The sequence below is a fragment of the Rhea pennata genome, chromosome 5 (assembly GCF_028389875.1).
Source record: "Rhea pennata isolate bPtePen1 chromosome 5, bPtePen1.pri, whole genome shotgun sequence".
NCBI classification, from domain to species: Eukaryota; Metazoa; Chordata; class Aves; order Rheiformes; family Rheidae; genus Rhea; species Rhea pennata.
Genome location: NC_084667.1, coordinates 51,499,289 through 51,512,884, shown reverse-complemented (window position 1 = coordinate 51,512,884; position 13,596 = coordinate 51,499,289). Strand labels below are relative to the sequence as shown.

Here is a 13,596-nt window from a genome sequence, read left to right as displayed (position 1 = left end):
ATCATTTAAATGGACAGTGGAAAAAGTTGCAAATATTTTTGTTAGAATATATATTTGTTTGTAACCTGCTCAATATATCATTTATTTGCCAACTAGCTTCCTTCCAAAAATGTACTCTCAAGTAGTTTGTTTTTTTTATTGTTGTGATATATTTTCATGCTGTTGTTATACCTTAAGGGAGATCCTATAATGAAAAAAAAAAAAAAAAAAAAACTTCCTTAATATCTTTTGAAGATATTTGGGAAACATAAGCCTGTGCTTTTTCTATCCTGAGTATATTGGCAAAATTTTTCTTGGCTTCAGTTTGGGCATGAAACTAATTTTTTCTCCCAATTCAAAGTAACAGTTTTGCTTGCCAATGATTACATCAACACGATATTGTTCATTTTGCCTAGAACATGCATAAACTGTAAAATCTTCATGTCTGAAATTGTGGCTTTGAAATGATTTTGGGTCCTGAGGATGGATTGTTGGGTGGGTGGAGATGGCAGGCAAAAACAGTCCGTGTGAGGGTAAGAATAAGCACACAGCTGAACAGACGGCTAGAAGCGTACTGGTTACTTGCTGGCTTTCTTTGGTTTTGCCGTGATGTGACCTGTGGTTTTACTCTGTCATTCGATGAGGCTGCAGACCGCTTGCACTTCGGTTGAGGTTTTGAGCCTTCAAGGACACGTGTCGTTGTGGATGTTTGTATTTAAACACAGGTCTGAGTTGGGAGGAAGGAATGACTTGCGTATGTAAACATCCTTCAAAATGAAGCTGAGGGTTGTGTTGGTAAAGTTGAACTCATCTCCTGGTCAGAGCCAGCCTTAGCTCTGACGTCCTTCCCTGCTGCCTATGTCGCCGTTCATGCCGGGAGGTGCTGGGGGTCTGGCAGGGGGGCTTTTCTGGTGAAACCCAAAGCAATCTTAGGGTTTGCAGAATTTTTCCCTGGTCCCCCAGCTCTGGTGATCGGCTGCCTTGGCCAGTTGGCCCTGGTGAACACTTAGTTTTAGCTTTTAGGGTTCCTTTCTGAGAAGAGGAGCTATGAGTTTTTTACTGGAAACCAAGATTCTCCACCATATTTTCCCTCCTGCAGCAGCTCTCCAGGGCAAGGGGCTTTTCACAGCCAGAGGTTGTTAGACTGGGCATTTCCCCCCTTTTTCTGGTTTTCTGCTTTCATGTAAACAGTGTAGCTGGCATCTTTTGCAAAAAGTATTCTTCATTTTAAAGCAGCACCATAGTGTATTCGTTATTTTATCATTCGTGATCATTTAGAGCCTTCCCAGAGCACGTTGTGCAGGGGGGTGAAGGACCTGTGGCAGGGAAGGCAGGCCCATCCTGAAACAGTGTGGTGGTCCCGAGAGGGAGGCCATGGTGTTTTACAGATGCATTTTAAAATGCTTTGTTTTTATCAGATATTCCCCTTGAACCGGAGAGAAAATGCAGTAGTTTGAGATAGCTAAGATTGGCTCTCTGTTGTTGTCCCGGTGGGGACTGTGGGCAGGATGTCCTCGGACCCCGCGGGGACAGGCTGCGTCGTGCCTTCACAGCACCAGCCAGGAGAGCGTTCAACTGGAGGTGGCAGAGAAGTTCAAGGTACACAACTCATAGATAGCCAACAGGAGGAGTTTGGCAAGGACAGAGCAGTGACGGCAGCAGCCGGTTCAGCTCCTCTCCGCAGGCAGCGGGCACGCAGCTTGCTGGTGCTGAGTACGTCAGTCAGGCCAAGCAGCCTCCTGCAAGCCGCCCCCCTGCAAGGCGCTTTTGGGCACGGAGCGAGCGCTGGCTCCGAGGGGAGGGTGCTCCATCCTGGGTGAGGGCCGAGGGGATCGCCGCGGTCCACGTGTTGCGCGTGCTTCCCCTAAGTGGCTTGGCTGCTCTCGCCCTCCTTGGGGTTTTTGGCTCTGATGGGATCATGGCACGAGGTGGAATAGCTGCAGGCAAATCACTGTTATGACAGATATATTACTGCAATAAAATTATAAATTTATTTCAGTCAAGGATCTAGGCATGTGCCCATAACTTTTACTCACTGGGTGTATTGTCCCAGCTAGGTGGTATATAAACTAAAATGAGCCATAGAAGAAATGGATTATATTGCATTTATTACACCATCCTGCTTAAAGTTTCCCATCTTGGCGCTCTCCTGTGTCCTGTGGCATTGCAAGAGGTTACTGTAACACTGAAAACCAATGGAGACTTTTGTGTGGATTTTGACAGCAGCAAAAACTGCCGAACGCTGTAGCACCTAGTCTGCAGGACACTGCTTATCGACCCCCGGGCGAAACGCAGGCTCGTGTGGTTCAGTGGCGGCACGTCTTCTAGCCCCACGTTACTGCTCCCAGATGGAAGGGGCATGAGCAGTGGGAAACCCTGTATTGGTTTTGTTGTCCATGAGGGAAGGAGGTGTTCGGGAGGGGGGAAACGTCAGAGGCAGAAATCCATGCGCAGTTTCTAACTTCAGTCCTTTGCATGTCAGCCCTTCTCTCTCCACACCCCTGTCTGCTGAGCTTAATACTTTATTAACCTCTGCAGAGTCACCATGGAGTTTGTTTATTTGAACATTTAAAAAAATTCTTCTTAACTTTGAGAATTAAACTAGAGTGTCTAGATGTTCTCACCACCCTTGACAATCCCAAGTTGAGGGAGTGTCCCAGACTCTTGGAAAAGGAGGAGTATGTGGGAGATGCTGGTTTGTCCTGTGTTCTTCTTGACTTCCTTTCCAAGCCACAGCTCCCAGAGCTTATTTACTCGCAGTAGCACGTGGGTAGCAGACAGAACCGAGGCCATCAAAGCAGAGACTGTGTCAGCTACTGCGTATCTGAATGCAACGTGCCTGTGCTTGGCCCTGATTTTTGCAATGGTCATGCACCTTAATGTGAAGACTGTCTCTGCTGTCCCCAGTGAGGTATTGAGACCCTGTGGCATGCTCTGAGACATCGTCCTCACAGCCCGTGGGTCTGGCTGGGGCTGCTGCAGAACCAGTCGGACCTCGGGTGTTTTAGTATAGTCTGGTCTCTGGCGGTGACCTGGGGCCTCCTGAGGGATCAGACTCCCAGCCTTGCTGCTCCTACTTGCAGCCTTCTGCTCCTGCTTCTTTCTCTCTAGAACTTAAACACACACTTTCCTGGAGCTATGAATCTTCTGATTTATACTTTTTTTTTTCCTTCAGAGGTAACCAAGGCCTGAGACTGTCATGCTGCAGTACTTCTTTAACAGAAGAAAAATTAAAGGAACAAAACAAAGATAATAACAATCTCTGCATTTCTCTTCATCTGCTTACCTTGGCTATCTGGAGCATTTTGGGGGTTGGGCTCCTGGTTGTCTGGATCCTGCCTGCATCCTTCTGCAGCATGTCGTTGCCACACTAAAACATAGGATGCTCTTTCCAGGGTGTATGGTTTTGACTATGATTTGTGAAACCTCTTCTCTTCTACTGCTTACACGTTCTGCTTGCTTTCTGTTTACCGTCTATGACATTTTTTTTCATTTTTCTACTAGTAATCAGATTTTCAAAACTTCCAAGTGCTCTTAGCTGATTATACCAAAGTGCTTCGCCCTAAATATGTGATTGTAATGTTCCTACAAGCCACCACTGTTCTTTGCCTCATGAAGTCTTGACTCAGCCAGGCCATCCAGTGGCAGATTCCACATTATCTAGAGACAGGCATGTTCATTAGCCAGCAATTTTCATAGGAACATCCTCATAATAACTTCACAATATCAACCAGAGTTCATGCAGACAGATTCCTTGGCTCATCCCACCAGTTCATCTGCTCTGGCACCCTGTGCGTATCCCATTCAGGCTGCCAGGGATCTGACTTCAAACCATCAGTTCGCATACCTGGAGATTGTGCTTTCTTTCCAATTTGTCCAGTTGGAATATGTCCTTTTTATTTTGCATTCTGGAGCCTTTAATTACTCTCAACAAGTCCCTTTCACACGTTGAAAATCCTGTAGCAATTTCAAATTGAATTGCTTTCTCTGAGGCTTCTATTTAGATGAGTGCACCTGCTCTAGAGTCCCAGTGGTAATTGGGCTGTAATAGTTATGATCCTTTAAATGCACTTAAGGTACTACGAGCTTTAAGAATTGATAATGACACAATCTGGCATCTCAATACCAGTTTTGTGTTGTCTCAGAGCTGAGCATTTTAATTGCATTGTTTTGCCATTCATGAAGATTACAAATATTAGCACATTGTAGAACTTGGACATATTTTCTTTAATGCTGCCCTCTGATCACATTATCTTTTTTGCAGGTCTCGGTCCTGCACTGTTTGCTAAGTTCCCACTCTACCAAACCCCTGTGGAGTTCAGTGGGAGTTTTGCTAGAACAAGGCCCTGAGAAAGAAATGTGGCTTATTTGAGCAGTTGTGCTCATTTGTGCGCCAGCTCACGTTAAAAGGATATTAACAAAAATACTGACGAACCTTGTCTTGTCCTTGCCCAGGGCAAACCTTTAGTCTGGAACTGATCTACCAAGTGAAAGAGGGAGTTTCGTTTGGTTCATATGTTACATGGTGTTTCATATTGTTGATATGATGATTAGATCGTGGCCAATTTAAGCTTTAAAAGTTCTCCATGGCCTTAGTTCCTCTCTAGGGATAGAGAGGGAGAAAAAAAGGAGAAAAACTCTTAGGCATCTCTCTTAATACAGTAGTGAGAGGTGTAGAGCCTGTAGCCTGCTGCTGCACTCAGAATGTAAAATTTCCAAACCTACAAGTTGCGAGTGTGATAATGAACTGAAAGTAAATGTGGTTCAGTCTGATATGAATCATTCTTTGGGGGTTTAGTTGGACTCAGATGAGCTGGCATTGTTGCTGTGTGAGAATAAAGTTTCTGCAGAATTAGAAGGATATTGTTGCTCCATAGATCAGAGCTACTGCATCCAAGCAGCCTCGGAGAAACCCCAGGGTCATGGAAGGTTTCCAAGGATGGATCCTGGGAGCGCTCTGGGAGGTGAAGGAGTCAGGAGCTCCCACAGGGCCCCTGAGATCCAGGAATTCACCTGCGCTTACTGGACTCCATTGCCTCTGTTTGAATCACTACAAAATGAACTCTGTCAGATTAAAGTTATTACAGTGAGATGGAAGGCCTGATTTCCCTTCGCCCTAAAATCTCTCCAAGCTTTTCAGGCAGTGTAAAGGGGGCATGAAATGATGGTAATGGGAATAGGTATATTGAGACATTATAGCAAATGAAAATAAGCATTTTATGCTCTTCCTTCTAACAGAAATCTGTGATTCAAAAATAGAACCACCAATGGCTCCGGCAACTCACTGTGTCCAGTCAAGGATAGTGCTTTCCTAGGGAAAGTGAGGACATTCTGGCTTCCTGGGAGATGGAGAGTTAGAGTGATAGTCTAACTTAGTGTTTTCAATAGCATAGCACTGAGTGCTATACAAAGAACTTCAAAATATAAACTCTACTATAATAGAAAGAAGACAAAATTGCATATCACCCTTTTTAAAGCTAGGATCACAACTATGGAATGAGTTCTTAACCTGATGCAAGGAGATTTATGTGAGTGATTCTTATGGATGCCAGTGGGAATTATTCAGAGAAGTACAAGTGCATCACAATAAGAAATGTGTCTTGGCAGTTCACTATTAATATTTGAAGATAGTACAAGCTTAGTTTCCTTCGCAGTGAGTCAAGAAGGCAAAAGCTGGTGATATTTTGGAATGAAGACCTGGTGTTGTTTTGGACTTCTCATGGTTTATAGGAAGGTGAATCATTTGTGCTTACAGGTCCTCAAAAATAAGTGATTTTCTTATATGTAAGGTATCTTAACTGTTCCCATAATAGTATCTGCAAATGTTTAGCTACTGTCTGCTGGTTATTGAAAGGCAACAGCCTAGCTCTGTTTTTAGGTGCTGCTGATCATCTCTGCTGACCCGTTCAGGCCCAGGGCTTTGTTCCGGTCATTCACCATGCAGCAGGAAAGGTTGGTCCTATTCTGCTAGCAGTTACATCCATTAATAAAAGGAGACATGGAGACTGCAGGCAGAAATAAGAGGCATAAGCAAAATCAGAATTTGTGATTCTAGTCTAGTGAAATATCTCAAAGAGCTTGTTTCTTTTGAAGTGACCATTGAAGTGAGTAGAAAGGACTTTGTATGTATGTGAGATACAAAGAAAGGCAGACATTGACCTCTACTTGAGGTTTCTGAGTTAGTTGTTACTCCTCTGTTCACTTTGTACCAGTAACAAGCTTTCAAGTTTGCGTCTTCAAATTTTGGCTTTTTTTTTTTTTTTTTTTTTTTTTTTTTGGCTAAAATTTGCACAAAGTTCACACATCTTAAAATCTGCATTCCAGCAGTATACATTATTTAGCTATAGGTCCTGTCCTGAATGGTACCAATTACTGCCATTTGGCCAGCAGCATTCACACAGTGTGTCTGGTCTCTGGTCTCAGCATGTTACTGTATTACTTGCCCCATTCTTGTAACACCTATGACTAGTTGTTTTAACTAACTAACTTTATTATTCTTAAGACTATTAACTAAATAATTTCTTATGGAAGTTCTTTTCACTTAAATGAGAGGAAATAGAAATTACCTCTCCTTACAGCTTTGGTCAAACAGGACATGGTGATGTGGTGTCCCAGCCATTCCAGTGGCTTAGGAGAAGCTTCATCAAAACAGATGAATCTTGCCTCCCAGCCATAGCTGGGCAAGTTGAGTTTTCACATTCTTAGCCAATACGCTGGTGGAATAGAAATCAGTCCCATAGAGAGCAGGGTGCAAACCTGTGATTTCCCTAATCCAACAGAGATAAAAGAACACTTAAATAAATGTCCTGTTTGATGGTTAGTATTCTGAGCAGATAAGGATTTCATCCTGCTATGTCTGTAGGCAGATACCAGAGTTCATAAGTTCATAATTCACTGTTTTAAGGATTTGATCTTTTGTTTCACTTTTTTTTTTTTTTTTTTTTTTTTTTTTTTTTGCATTCCAACTTGGTGAAGTATTTTAACTGCATAAAAAATATGTAGGCAAACAAAGAACATAGTCACATAATAGTTACACAGATTCAGGTCAGCAGATAATTAGATGTTGAAAACCATGGACCTAAGAAAGTCCAGTTGCTTGCTTAATAAAAATATTTTATTGGGCAGTAAAGAAGAAGAAATTCTTGAATGTTCACTGCTTTTCTGTTGTTAAAAAAATGACCAGATGAACATGGGAATCAAGTAAAGGTACATACATGTTTTCCCTGCCCTGCTATCTGGCAACAGTTACAGGATATTTTATAAAAACTTAAAAGGCATTTTACCAAAACTATCATCTCTGCTGCTTAACACTGTTAGTACCAAGGTAGTGACTGGGCTCAGCTGAGTGCACCAGGCTCTTAAGGCCAGACTAGCTTTTATACTACTCAGCTAGTTAAACTGGCTGAAATCAAATCTAATTATGAAATTGGTATGGCTGCACGACCGTGCGCAGACTTGTTCCCTCCAGAACGCAGCCGCAGATCGGTTGGGCTGGCAGCAATAGCTGGGGGACACAGCTGATGAGGGCCAGAGAGAGAACCCAGGCAGAGGAGCTGGGTTGTTTGAAAGGGAAAAAGATATTTTCATTCCAACAGCTAAAACCCCTTTGTATTTTGGTTTCTGTTAACAGCTATTTATCCAAAACATTTGGGAGAAAAGCTGTCTCTTTATTAAATATTTAACACCCTTGCCTTCAGCTGTGGGCTGAGAGCTCCCAATCCACATGTGAGTCACCAAGAACTCTACTGATAAAAATAGGGGAAGTCAAGACTTGAGATTGCTACAGGAAAAAAAAAAATGTCTGCTGATTTGGAAAAAGCCCAGAATGTTTCACATCTTATATATATCATAAAATGAGCACAGCAGTCATTTTGTCACATATGTACTGCGAGAGTCCCAGGTTCTAGGTGGAGAAGACCTCAGTATGCAGGGTAGCATGACATCCCATGCAGTGCAGACAAGCAATGCACCCAGTAACTGGTCTTTTATTAAAAGGTGCTTGGATTTGTATCCTGATGTGACAGAGATTACAAGGTGTAGGTTCACTGCTTCCCTTGGTAGTTTATTCCATTGGTAAATTATTGTTAGTTTTAATTGTAATAAATTATTGTTAGTTTCAATCCTAATGAGCTTTGAGTCATCACTTCCAGCCATCAGTTTATATGCATTTCTCTGCAAAGCAATGAAATCTATGTTTTGAAGGTACCCTGCTCTCACAAGAGGACAGCCTGGGACTAGACTTCAGAAAGCAGGAACGTGAACATGTACTTTCTGAAATCAGTGGCAATTCCTAGAGTGGCTACAATAGTGTGAGGTAAGACACTTGTGGACAAGCATGAGTGTTTTCATCTGTCTGAATGTCAAGTTGATTCTCTGGTTACAAAGCCTTCCACCAGACTTGGTTTTTGGTTACTGTGATTCTCTGGTTAATTTGATGAAAGTCTAAGCACTGATCAGTTCTCTGCTCCTTTAAACAAATAGTAATTACTGGTCTTTTTATTGCTGACAATTCAGTGTTGCCGTTTGATTAATAAAGGAGGCCAAGACCCTGAGTTTGATGAGAAAAGATTGTATGATAACAAATCATGTGATAACAGTGATTTATGATAAAACAGATTATGCAATAACAAAAAAAGGTTAGAGGTAAATTCTAAGCTACTGATGTTGCTTTTGGTGAGTGCTATTATGTACTGCCCGTACAGTACATGTGCATGGTGATTGTAATCAGATCAGCTATTTATTTCTGTTAAAATGACAGGAACTAAACAAATCAAATTAAGATGAAACTTTGGCATGTTTTTCCCTTTGGCCAGATTATTCTTTCAAAATACAAATTAATTTATCTACTGCAAAGACAGATGGCAATCTCTGACCCATAATCATTTACAAAGACATCTTCAGCAGTGGTTTTATATCTCTTACCACTGTGGACTGCTTCAACAATTTTGATGGCAATCTGGATTGTTTGTACAGTACATGCAAACCTATTGACAACAGGTTTGCTTTCCCTCATTACCTTTTGCAGATGACCTAAAAAGTAGTTCACAGAACATAAGAGTAGTTTCATTTGTTGAAAACTATTAATCTGTGGAGCAGGTAGTTTTTGTGCACTCTGAAATCACTTGTATAGGGCAGACAAGGATATAAAACCCATTTTTATGATATATGCTCTGAGTACTTCTTAACAATTTCTTGTAGTTCATGGGCCTGATTGTGGTTTCAAAGTAGTTTTTATATACTGGTTTGTGATGAGCTTATTCCTTTTTTAAGACTATAAAAGTAAGATACACTTTTTTCAGCTGTTGAGATTAGAAATACAAATGTTAATAGTCTCCACCACATGCTGTTTATTTAAAGGCACAGAGGTAACTCCAGTAATGTCTGTCGATAACAAGTCAGTAATTAGGAACACTAATTGACCAACATATTCGGGGGCAAATCACTTGGCTCCTTTGCTGCTTTGACCTACTCTCTCTTCAGCAGATGGGACCTTGATGACTACCTGATTGCCTGATGCCCAATAGCTAAAGTTAATGGATATGACTCTTTCTGCAGTTTGCCAGTACTGTGCTCCTTTTTCTGGACCTTGATGGGACCTTCAGCAGATGGGACCTTGATGACTACCTGATTGCCTGATGTCCAATAGCTAAAGTTAATGGATGTGACTCTTTCTGCAGTTTGTCAGTACTGTGCTCCTTTTTCTGGGAGGAGTGAATGAGATTGCTTAAAGTCAGTGAGGTTTTGAACATGAAAGTATTAAAGATAGAAAGCCGTCAGATACCACATTGATGGCATCCTATGAATACCCAGAGATAAGATGGTTAGGAGACAGTTTAGACCAGCATGATGCAAAAACAAGTCCCTTTAAAAAACTCTTTACCTGGTTGTGCCACAGTGTGTACGTGGATAAACACTGTGTGAGGACTTCTCATTGGGAAGAGCTGGTATGGGCATTCACCTGCGCCTCAGTTGTCAGCCTCTTCGATGGAAGGCTGGTTCATATATCAGATTGCAGAGCATTAGGGGTAAGATACTAGATTTACAGTGTAATCTTCCAGTAACATTCCTCCTGATCCAGAGACCATGCTTTGAGGAAGGGCTCTTTTTTCCCTGACATTGTGGTGTCCTGTTAAGAGATGACTATCTTTCACCTTCATTTGGTGATAGTAAGGCTGCTACTGACCTGATGTTCATGAAGGTTGCAGCTGCACTGGGCAAAATTAGTTCTGTGTAGGACAGTGAAGTAGGTTGGATTTTTTTCAGTTGTAGCTGATTTGTCTGGGCTCTTTTTGCAAAGCCATTTAAAGTCCATTCCACTGTGCCCCTCACTGCCATTCTATGGGAAGAGACCAGAAGAGAGATCTTCCTGCCTGGGCTCTGATTCTGCTTTGTGCCCTATCCCCACACCCTTCCAAAGGAAAGTTTCCCAGCAGAGGCTGGGGCAGGTTTGGAAGTTACTCTGCAGCCCGGGACTGTTTCTTTCCACTGCAAAGGTTGGAGGACCAGCAGGGATGATCCCCAGCAACTCTTCCCACTTGCCAATTGACTATAGCTTTGCACTGTTTGCTTTGGATCCAAGACCCTGTGGGGAGCTATCTGCCAATTCCTGGTAATGTTGCTGGAGATGAATCTTTTCAGTCCAACCTTTTCTTGTTGGGGCTGACTGTCTCTGCTGATTTTGGAGGCTTGATGGAGCCAAAAGGCAGGCAAAGCCCATGATTTCTATCTAATCAGGCAAAACTTCTTCTGAAAGCAGCGAAAACTTCCCATGAGTAACAGATTTGGTCTAGCAAGTAAGTTAGTAAGTCCAGCAACTAGAAATTGTGTCAGAGATCCGTCTGTCTTGGCAGAACATGACATATGACTGTCATGAAGCACGTTTGTTGTGAGCATGATAATAGATAAGAGGGAGAGTGACTTCCATCCATACACATTTTACTTAAATAACTTCACCAGCAGTGTGTAATTACAGCAGAGGTCTGTCTGCTGGTATGTTATCACTAATGGGAAAAGTCTTTTTCCAGGCATCTTCCTTGTTGAGCTCCCTGTTATTCTCCTTATAGTGGTGGAACCTGAAGTGTGCAACAATTGCTACCTGGTGCATTTGGGAAGTGATGGTGGAGTTGGTGGCAGATAATAAAAGGAGGGAGGGATGTGTGATACCAGTAAGGGACTCTCTGGTTCCAGTTCAGCTCTGCAGCACAAATTGGGAAAGTTCTTGGGGAGATTTGCCAGAGGGCCTGGGCTGGGGAGTGCAGCATGTAAAGGGGATACTTCCTTCTTCACAAAGACCTTCAGCCTATATCAAAAGTCTATGGCATTTAAGGTTATATGGAAGAAGGGATATGACTATAAGTAAAGTAAAAGAGAGCTACTGTACAGTATGTTCCCTCCTCCCCAAAACTGTGACTGATGCAGAGTTAAAAGTAGATGAGACTTAATTGCTCCCAGAGCTCCCTGTCTCTCCTCTGGATTGCACAGCTGAGCAGGCACACCACTGGCAGCACCACCAGCTCCCGCTGAGCTCTGCCTTCTTGGGAGTCTGAAAGACGAGCAGATATGCCTCCCTGCACTGGCATGCCCCATCACTGGGCCCCCAGTTTCTGCAGTCTTCCAACTTTCACATCATTTGCCAGGCTGAGGTTGTGCAGTTTTTCCTTATGAACTTGCTGAAGTTTGTTTGGACCAAAGTTCAATTTGCACACATGATCTCCTTGTAATCTGTGGAAATTTCTATCTGTAGCAAGGCAAAATAGTAACAGGGAATCCCCAGACTTCTCAAATGTCGTTGCTTAAGTCTGGATCCCTTTGCAAGCAGGAATAGCTTGAAAATCTGTAGCAACTTAATCCAAGGGTCTCAACACACTTTGCAAAATTACTATTACCTTCTACTAGGGTGGAGGGTAACACTGGTGCAGTTACTGTCTGTGCTGTTTTATGGACAGCTAAGCAAGACGTTGGCAAGTTCAGCAACTTCCCCCAAGGGAGGCAGAAAGTCGTGGGTAGCTTGTGGACTGACAGCATGTTCCTTGGAAAGACGGCGGCAGCGAGGTGCCCTGCGGTGCGGCTCTTGGAGCTGGGGTGCACCACGGGTCCCTTTCCACCTGTGGTGCTGCAAAGGGAGGACACTTGAGAGCCTCCGAGCAGCTGGAGCCGGGCAGGACCGTTGTAGCTGTCACTGAAGCATCTTCTGAGAAGAGCTGAAGAATCCTTGTGCGTCTCTGCCACAAGTCTTCAGCCTTCTGCCCCTGTGGACAACACTGTCCTCTTACTGGTTGCACCTGGATGTGAGGGCAGGGTGGGAGCTGGCACTTTGGATACCACTTGGAAAGGCCACTGTGGTGTCTGGTGCTCTCTGGAGCAGCCAACGGCCACAGGGCTGCCTGCGGGCAACGTGCCTGCGCCTCGCTCCTCCACCGCCTCCGCGGAGGGAGGCCAGAGTGGTGGCGTGCCAGTTTGTGGGGTAACCAGCAGGTTTTGCCGAAGAAGCGGGCTCACCATGCTTTAACAAGGGATATTTTCAGGTGTTGCTGAATAGAGGTGTTGGGGCAGCGCTGTTGCGTCGGGAGCAGCCGGTGGGTTGCTGGTGGCACCTGTGGCACCCTGACGTGCCTGTCCCCATGGCGCGAAGGCGGAGGAAGGTGGTCACGCGGGTTTTGCTGATTCCACCAAGGCGATCGAATGCAATAAAATTTGAATGAATGAAGAGGGAGGAAGCACCCTGCCAGCAACGTCTCCAAGGTGCGCTCGGTCACCCGGAGGGCTGGGCGAACAGAGACTACGCAGAGCTGCCCTAGCACAAGAGCTTATCAACTGGTGAATCTTCACATATTTTAGAGCATGTAGCAACCAATGCTTTAATGTCTTAACATCGAAACAGTTGCAAAAGAGAAGTATCAGGTCAACAGATCATAAATGCTGTCAAACCACAATTTTGCATTCCATTTTCTAAAAGTTTTTGCAAATATCATTTTCCAAATGTGCAATGACCCTGGTTTCTCTTTGGCATTTTTTATTACTTTTTATTGGCACCTATCTTTATGTTATGACAGTATGTCCTGTACTTGAATATAGATATAATTATTCCCTCAAGCTCTGTGTTTTTTAGACAAAATGTATTTGGGAAAGATGTTAGTGACTGAAGAAAAGTTAATATATAGCATTACAAATATATAGTTATTGGAAACGTTGGTGTCTTTTGTGTCTGAATATTAGAATATGGTTAGGTGTGCAAATTTTAGCTTTTCCAGAAGTGTTTGACAATTCTTTTATATCTGCTCTCTTAATGTCAAAATGTGTCAGATCTGGTATTAATTGGTGGAAAATTGTGCCTCTAATTTACCAACCTGTTTGTCCAGGAAAATGGAAAAGAGTGTAACATAATAAATGAATGCGTATTAATCTTTTAAATTTGTCTGTTTACCACCAGCTTCTATCCGCGGAAATGGCATGTTAAGCGCTGCGTCCTAAACAGCCTTTCTGAAATCCCTGGTAGTGTTACCTGGGGAGAGGAATTATCATCCGAGAGGGCTGCAGCCGATCTGTTACGGACCTGCTAACGAGGAAGGTTGGGCCCCTCAGAGGCATCGCGGCAGAGTCGCCGCACCGCTGCTGGGA

At 43.4% G+C, this 13,596-nt stretch overlaps 1 protein-coding gene across 2 annotated transcripts in view; it reads left to right on the top strand.

Moving 5' to 3' along the window:
• FOXN3 (forkhead box N3) overlaps positions 1–13,596 on the top strand; it is a 218,709-nt gene that overhangs the window by 35,164 nt on the left and 169,949 nt on the right. Inside the window, exon 2 of one of the 2 annotated variants that reach the window (XM_062575899.1) lies at positions 8,182–8,293. The exons of the other annotated variant lie outside the window; for it this stretch is intronic. The gene's annotated coding sequence lies outside the window, so the exon portion shown is untranslated. The remainder of the gene's footprint in view (positions 1–8,181; positions 8,294–13,596) is intronic. 2 annotated transcript variants of the gene reach the window in all.